The 9,143-nt window shown below is 33.6% G+C and overlaps 1 pseudogene; it reads right to left on the bottom strand.

Annotated features, from left to right (window-relative positions):
* Positions 1–7,565: 7,565 nt before the first annotated feature.
* Positions 7,566–7,696, bottom strand: LOC114008143 (uncharacterized; annotated as a pseudogene).
* Positions 7,697–9,143: the final 1,447 nt, after the last annotated feature.

The following is a 9,143-nucleotide window of genomic DNA, read 5'->3' as shown; positions in this document are numbered from 1 at the left end:
AAAGATTAAGTGCTTATTATGCATAAGCTAGTAATATTTTCCCCAACCTTCAAACCAAATTCCCCTTACTCCTCCTATCCCATCTACTTACTTTCTTGCACATATTTTATTCACAAATTACAGAGAGTTTCTGAGAGTCTTCTGCCATTTTCACCACTATCCTCCTTTCAATACACATAAGGACATGCACCCACACAAGGAGTGAGAAAACTCTGAACCAAGGCTTCTGGGGCTTTATACCTGGCACATAATATTAGGTCATCAAAAGTCATGACATATATTTGCATAGAAAAACAGAAAAATACATCATGACTTTTCCTGTGACTTGTTATTTCCTCTGTTTGGAGCTCTCTCCTATTCCAAAATCATGCTCATCAGGCAAGAAGGGAAACAAGGTAGGAGATAGTCATAATAATGCAGGCAAGAAATTATGGTGTCATGAATAAATGTTATATCAATATAAACTATGGTAGAAAGATTTTAAAAGCACGTTGGATATAAACTCATATTAGATAGGAATTTATGTATTGATGGAAGGAGGATAGGACGTCGTTGAAAGGAATGGAGAAATTAAAAACCATGTCCAGGTTTTTTGCTTGAACAATTTAGTGAAGGTTGGTACCATTGATTAATAGAAATGGGTTTGGTGAGAGAATCAAGATTTCCGTGTGAGGAATATTAAGTTTGAGATTTCTGTGAGAAATCCCAGAGAAGTTGTAATCAGATGGTTGAATGTATATGCCAGAGAAAGTACACAAAAGAAATATCACTGACCGTTCTTTGCTGTTAGCATCTTCAAGTTGGAATCTTAACATTTATAAAGTCTTAACAGGTAAACTTTTTACAGTGAGCGACAGGCAATGACTAAAGTTCTTGTTCAATCCAGAAGTCTGGGGAAAAGGCAATAAGGAAAACAGTGCTGGATTAAAGGTGATAGTCCTTGTTGCAATACACACTAGACATAAGACTTTTGATAGTTTATAGTCCAGCCATTCGAACTGAAAAAGAGCAATTAGGCATGTCAGGGTCAATGATAAAATAGGAAAGGGCCTCAGCCAGCTCTGGAGCCAGCTTTGAGACCAGTTCTGAAGAATCTTGAGGCAAAAGCTTCTCCTTGGTCACGTCCTTTTTTTTTTTTTTTTCTTTTTTGAGAGAGAGATTTGTTACAGAACACCTACTCTCTCTGAAAAGACAGAGAGACAGAAAGTGAGAAATCACCTCTCGGGGGATGGCCACATTCTAACCCCTTTTCTATTGTCCTATTGGGATTTGGGCATGCACACACACATGACCAGCATGAGTTTTAAGCCACCAGGTCCATAAGTTGAACCACAGTCAACTACTCAGGAGTCCCGGAACATCATCATTATGCCATCTGCTGGTCCCAGTCAAGTCCTTTTTATCTTTGTTCTGGACATTCCAGATGGTGAAATATGTCATGAAAGAGGCCAATCAAAGTGGAAATTTATTTTTGTGTTTTTGTTAAAATCTGAATAGTAACTAAAAAAATGAATAGCCATTAGAAAGATTAATGAAGTAGGTAAATATAAGATAATTTTACAATTTTAATAGTTTCATTCTATATCGAAAGTATCAATTAGAAATAGAAATATATAAAATACTCATTCACCATGAGCCCCCTAAGCCCCCCCCCCAATAAAAAAACTGAGGAATAATCTATATGGAAAAGTTTAGGCAGAAAATAAAGAAAGATATAAAACTCCACCAAGGCATATATATCAAGATTTGAATAAATGAGGAGGCAGATTGTGTTACTATATGAGTATTATCCTAAGTACTATATTTTAAGACTGTAAATTCTTCCAAATTAGTGCATAGGACTAAGAAAATGTCAATCAAAATTACAATGGATTTTATTTTTGGAAGCTGGCTAAATCATTCAAAAGTTTATCTTGAAGACTATATGTGTAAGAGTAACTAGCAAGTGGTAAGAAAGAGTGAGAGAATAGGAGCAGAAGTTGTGGTAAACTCAAAGAGGTTAGGATAAGCTATGACCCTCTCTAGCCAACAACCCCTTTCTGTATGTGTTCAATACCACTCTCTTAGTAAGTACCCAAGACTAATTTCCATTCAGTTGTGCTACCAACCTCCCCATTATAATAAAATCTTTTCATTCTGTCACTTAACCCATTGTTTTTATAATTATTTTTTTAAATGACTGATTTCTTCACTATTTTTTTATATTTATATTCCTACTGTCTAATACAGTTCCTAATACACTGAATTTGCTTCACGACATTTTTCGTGAACCAAAGAATGCTACAAATACTAGTGCTTTTCTGCTCTACTCCTGGGTAAGGATTTCATTCAGCCAATATTTATTATGCACTGACTAATTCTGTAGGAGATATTAGAGAAACCAAACACCACTCTATTGATGAGAATTATCCAATCCATTGGGGGATAATTTCTAGTACCTCTGAGTATAGATTGTTCATTCCTCTAAACACCAGATAGCTATTTCTCAACTCTGACATTTTACGCAGACCACTTAAGAACAGCCACACACGGTAGCCAACTTGATCCCTCTGGGGTTCAAAGATACTCATTATTTAGTATTCTGCACATAGCATAACTTGAAAGAAATTCTCAAGCTTCCTGTTTTACTTTACAAAAAGCATTTTCAAAAAGATCATGAGAGTCTGAAAATTTAGAATGTTATAATACATTCTAATATCAGCTAGATATCTGGATCAGGCTTTTACTACCTACTTTTGTCTTCCTGCTTTGACACAAGGATAAAGCAGCTGTTGCTGTTTATTGCAGCTGGTTCACCAGGCAGTCAATTTTAAGGCCATAATGGATAGTTATTGATTGGTGTTCATTTTTGAAATCATTTGAAAATCCTGACACTGCAGTGTCTACCTGTGAACTCGAAATGCTGTTGAATGAACCTCAATTAACTGCAAAAGTAGTTTGACTGCCTGCTTTGTGCTATAACTTATTGGTGAACTAACAATACAAAACATTTAGAGACTATTGGACATAATCTAGCTTACATACTTCTTTTTAAAATATGTATTTATCAACCACTGTTAGTTGTTAGTAATTATGCACCAGATATTGTGCTGGGTACTGGAAATTAAAAATAAAAAAGAATGCCATAATCGATGTTTCCATTCTGGTCCCTATGGACTAGTCTCTACACAACAGCCAAAGTAAATGTTGGAATTCAGAAAAAAAGCACGTAGTATGTCCCCTGATCAAACTCTGCAATGGCTATCCATCAATCATGGCCAGCATACCAACATAGCCATACTTGAACTTGATCCCTGCTACTTCTGTGCCCTTACCTCCCGGTATCTGCTTCATTCATTCCATTTCCATCACAATGCTTTCTTTTTCATGAACTCTTTGAGCTTGTCTACTCCAGATATCTGCACTTACTTTACCCTCTATGTGGAAATCTCTTCCCCATATTTCTGTGCAGTTTACTTTTAAAAGTATCCACTGAAAGTTATCTTCTCAGAGGGAATTTTTCTGACAGCCATTTCAAATGAGTAGCATCACCACAATCATTTTATACTCATTATCCTGCTTTCTTCATAGTACTAGTAACTACCTAAAATATGTAATACATTTATTTATTTACTATGTGTCTCAGCTCCTCTAAAATGGAAATTTCAAATAAGCATAAACTTACTTTGCTTAACCACCGCTATATTCTTAATGCTTCATACCATAGGTGTTCAATAACTATTTATATATATATATATATATATATATATATATATTTTTAGGATTATATATATATATAATTTTTAAAAACATTTATTTATTTATCTATTTATTTGTTGTGGTTTTCAGGCCACCAGGTCCAGGATTTGATTTGTGGTTGGTCATGTGGGAATCCAGCACCTCAACCACCATGCTACCTTTTGGCCCCATCAATGAACATTTTTTGAATGAATGAATAAACAAATGCTATAAATGTGCCTTGGAGAACTTGCACTACAGACACATAAATAGATCATTATTTTTTAAAAAGTTACAACTTTCTCTGATCATTATTATTATCTGTCTTTAAGAAGTGAGGAAACAGGCTCAGAGAGGCCAAATAATTTGCCCAGAGTCTATTAGCTAGTAAAGTGATAAAATTCATATTTAAATTCTGAGCTCTTTTACCCATAGTGAATTCTACAATTTCTTATAAACAACAGATTACCCTTTCAAATAAGGTCATGTAAAATTTGCTTATCTCACAAAAACTTTATATTTGACACAGAAACCTAAGCAGTTACTCATGTGTATATACTTTATACCATATAATAGAGCCATTCTTATACACACAAAATATAAAAAAGCATGTCTACCAAAACATACCAAAAAATCTTGTGATCTGAAATAGTTAAAAATTAGAATTATCCTGGAAATTCCTCATTATTAACTGTTTTAACCCACTCTTTCAACATTAAGAACTGAATTCCACTCTGGGTAATTTATAAATAATAGAGGTTCATTTAGCTCACTGTTTTGGAGGTCCAAGTTCAAAGGGCCACATCTGGGAAGGGTATTCTCGTTAGTAGGGTCTCTGTAGAATCTCCAGTCAATGCAGGATATCATCTGGTGAGACAGCAAGAGCAAGCATGTCTGTGGATATGTGTCTTTGCTCTGATATCATACCCGCTCTTTATAAACCCACCAGTTTTAAATTATGGGGTTCTGATTGATGATCTTGTCTAATCCTAATCACCTCCTGAAGGCTCCAACTCTTAATTAGATTAAGTTTAAATGTAGATTAAGCTTCCACTTTCTTAATGCAGTTATAACCAAATTTCAACACATAAAATTTGGGGAGAATATCCTCAAATCAAAGCATTAGGAAACTGATAGAATCAGTTGATGATGATACATTCATTACAATCAATTAATAATGAGTCAGCTATAATGCATCCATTATAGTGTTATGTTATACAGTCCAAAAAGTTACATAACATTTAACATTTTTCAATAACAGAAAAAGTATTCCCAATATATCATTTGGTGGGAAATGTATATTACAAATTTTATGTTAAGACTTGTATTTCTTATACAGGAGTGGCTTGAATCAGACTAACCTTCCTGCAATGTACAACTATTTATAATTACTATATAACATACAGAAATCCCCCATCTCTTTGAGGAAGAGTAACCTTGTAAATGAGGACTTGAAGGACCAAGATCCCAGAAAGAGAAGAAAATGAAAGTAAAACATATGTACACTTGTTGCTACTTACCCACTTAGATTATTTGCCAATTGGTAATGATGACATAGCATTTTAAAAATAAAATGGAAGAGTAAATATTATATTAGTATTAACAAATTTCAGAAACAATACAGATGTTGAGTCCTGTCAATGGAGCCACCAGCTGAGGGACCAAGATTCTGGTAGAAAAAGAAATGTAAAACTAAACCCAGCATTCTGAGCACAATTTCTTATAGAAACATTAGGAATACCAGAGTAGTGTATACAAGTTTAAAACAGTTCCTAAGGAGTTACAAAGATAATCAGAAATGTTATTATATTCATAGGACTGGTAAAGTGAAAATTAAATGTTAAGAAGAAGAAACTGGGATCAGTAGGTGGTACGGTGATTAACGTGTTGATCTCTCACATGGTCAACTGTAGTTTAAGTCCTGAACAGGGTGGCTTGAAAATCATGCCAGGGCACACATACGTACATGTCCCAAATACCAGGAGAATGAAGAAGGAATTGCAGCATGGCCACCTCCCTACCCCCAGAGGGTGATTTCTTACTTTCCCTCTCTCTATCTCTCTCTGTCTCTCTCCAGCAAATACACACTGGAGAATCTTGGTAAATTATCCACTGTCTCAAATTATTTTATTTTCTAATTATACTTAGGGAATTTATTCATTCTCAAAAGAGAAAGGTCATTTCTAAAGAAAAAAAAAATTACCCAGTGCCCCCACAGAATCTTTAAAACAAAATATTCAACATTTAATCTAAAATTAGTGGTTGTGACAAAAAATAGGACCAAAAAAACCCTTAAAAAAAGAAAGAATGAATGAATGAAACCAAGTGGTAATCTAGCAATTACGATTATAAAATATGGACATAAATAAATAAAAAATAGAATGTCTTCTAGGTTTAAGTAACACGCAGAAATGTGAAGAATTCTAGTAAATGTATGGAATTTTAAAAGATAACAAAATAAAATTAAAGTATTGAAGATAAAATAAGATTACTTTAATATAATGTATGACACAACAGCAGCAGAGACTAATGAACAGGTGCCTAGGTAGATACAAAATAAGTGAATTGAAATATAAAGAGTGTAAAAAGAAAATAGAAAGAGAATTAGAATTATATAGAATATGCTGAGAATATTTAATATACATACAAATGGAATCCTAAAAGAAAAAAAAAATGAAAGAGAACAGAAGCAACACTTGAAGAGGTGTTAACTGGAAATTTTTCCAAAACCAGTAAGTGATGGCAAGTCAAAAGAGCTCTGTGAATCTAAATCAAGATAATCAAGGAAACACATACATAGAAAAACTACTTAAAATAAAAGAAATGTAAAAAATACAAAGCAACTAGAGGGAAAAAAAGACATTACTTTCAAATGAACAATAAGATATACAGTTAATTTTTCAGTTGAAATAATGGAAGGTAGAAGGCAATGGAATAGATCTTCAATGGGCAGAAAGATAACTGCCAACATAAAAATTCTATGCCCAGTGAAAATATCCCTTAATAGGACCCAGGTGGCCAACCACAGTTTGAGTACAGGACCCGGTGGCTTGAAACTCATGCCAGGCACATGTGTGAGTGTGCAAAGTCCCAAGGGCAGAATAGAAGAGAAGATATTGTGGAGTGATCATCCCCTCTAGAGAGTGATTTCTCACTTTATCTCTCTCTGTCTCTGTCTCTCCAGCAAGCATACTCACTCTATGACAAAAAATCTCTCTCTTTCATAAAAAAAAAAGAAAGAGAGAAAAGAAAAGAAAAAGAAAAAAGAAAATATCCCTTAACAATTTGGGTGAAATAAAAAAATATTACAGACAATAAAACTACAGAATTAGCTAAAATTAGCTAAGCTACTAAAAAATACTAGAGTTTTTCGGGATGGGAAAAAAAATATTCTTCCAGATGGAAGTAGATAATTCAGAAAGGGATAAAAAGAAACATAAGTAAAGTATATGGCAATAGCACTGGGATTGAAATAAAGTGAATGGATCTGGAGTTTTATTCAATCTTTGCATTGTTCTTTACAAGTAATAACAGTTAACATATGGGAGACATTAATAAGCCAATGCTTTATATTGAAATCTACAAGACAATCAGTAAAAATTAATAAAAGAAGGTAAATATCAAACGAAAGTAAAAATAATTACAGTGCAATTGTAACTAGATTCTAGCTTTGTCCATAGTTTCAGTTTAAGGTATTTTGTGAATCAATAAAATGTAGAAAAAAATGTAAAGTAAATAAATAAGTAAAAAGAAAAAAATTAGTAACATTTAAAATAAAAAAAAATAAAGAAATGAAAACTAAGAATAGAAAATAAATAGAACATTATAAATTTAAATTTAAATATATCAGTGGCTATATTAAGTATAAGTAACGTACATATTACAATTAAAAATCTAAGCTTATCAGATGAATAGATAAAGTGAAATAAACTATGGGCTATTACTACACTTGATCTTAGCCAAAAGGCCGAGAAGCGATCTATGGGCTATTACTGAAGATATGCCTTAAATATAAAGACACAGAAAGAAGATATATTAAATAAGTTTGTTTCAAAAGGAAGAAATAGTACTAGAGATAAAATGAAATATTTCACTAAGAATGATTGATTCAAAAGGAAGATATCATGATCCTGAAATTTATATTCACCTAATAACATAAAGTCAAAAAAATGTAAAGTTGTAACTAATAAAAATTTAAAAAAAAGAAAAGAAAAAGAAGTTTCCAATCATGGAGACTTTAATAAACACATCTCAGTAACTGAAAGAAAAAATACATAGACAGAAACATGGAGAAGAAAAAAATAAAAACAGATCTGGATGATTTTAAACAGGAATTCAACTAATCAACTAAGGAAAAAAATAACAAAAAATAATTATTTATTTAATAAAATAAAATTATGAGGCAATTTATCTCGAGCAAATTGCAAAATCATAATCAAAATATTCTCGGGAACCAGCAGTTAGCGTAATGGCTATGTCGCTGGACTCCCACGTAGTCGACCGCGGTTCGTGTCCCGGAACCGGTGGCTTAAAACTCACGCCGGGCGCGTGTGCGTGCGTGCCCAAGATCCCGAGAGGAGAATGGAGGAGAAGGGATTGCAGCGTGACCATCCCCCCTGGGGGGTGATTTCTCGCTTTCTGTCTCTATGTCTCTCTCTCTGTCTGTCTGGCGAGCGCACGTGCCCTACAGTGAAAATCTCTCCCCGCCCCCCAAAAAAAAAAAATTCTCAAATAAAATATAGTGATATGTGTAAAGGTAATGCATCACAACTCAGCTGGGTTTCTTTCAGGAATTCAATACCAGTTTAACCTTCAAAAATCAGAGTAATTCACCACATTAGTTCCAAAGTTAGGGAAAAATTAATCATCTCAAGTGATTCATAAAATGTATTTGATAAAATTCACACAATTTTGTGACAAGCAATAGATTTGTGTCCAGAAAACAGACAAATCCCACAAGTCAATAAGACAACACTTTTTAAAAAGTTTGTGCCAGAGGATACGAGTGCTTGTCAGAGAGGGACAGAGAGACAGAAAGCGAGAAATCGCCCCCTGAAGGGATGGCCATGTTTCAGTTTCTTCTCCATTCTTTTAGAATTTTGGGCATACATGCATACACACTCAGTATAAATTTCAAGACACCAGATACAGGACTTGAACCATGATTGGCCATATAAGAATCTACTGTCTTAACCATCATGCCACCTTCTGGCCCAAGACCACACAATTTTTTAAAAAATAACTCAATGGAATGAGTAGTCCACAAAAGGAGATATCCAAATGGCTAAAAATCATAGCAAAAAAAATTACCCAACAAATTATTGCTATGGATTGAATTGTGTCACTCAAAATATATTGAAGTCTTGAATTCTTAAACCCTAGAAACTGTTACTGTGACTTTTTTTGAAAATAGGGTCTTTGCACAT

The sequence above is a fragment of the Tupaia chinensis genome, unplaced genomic scaffold, assembly GCF_000334495.1.
Source record: "Tupaia chinensis unplaced genomic scaffold, TupChi_1.0 Scaffold000291_1, whole genome shotgun sequence".
Lineage (NCBI taxonomy): Eukaryota > Metazoa > Chordata > Mammalia > Scandentia > Tupaiidae > Tupaia > Tupaia belangeri.
This window is presented reverse-complemented; position numbering and strand designations above follow the sequence as displayed.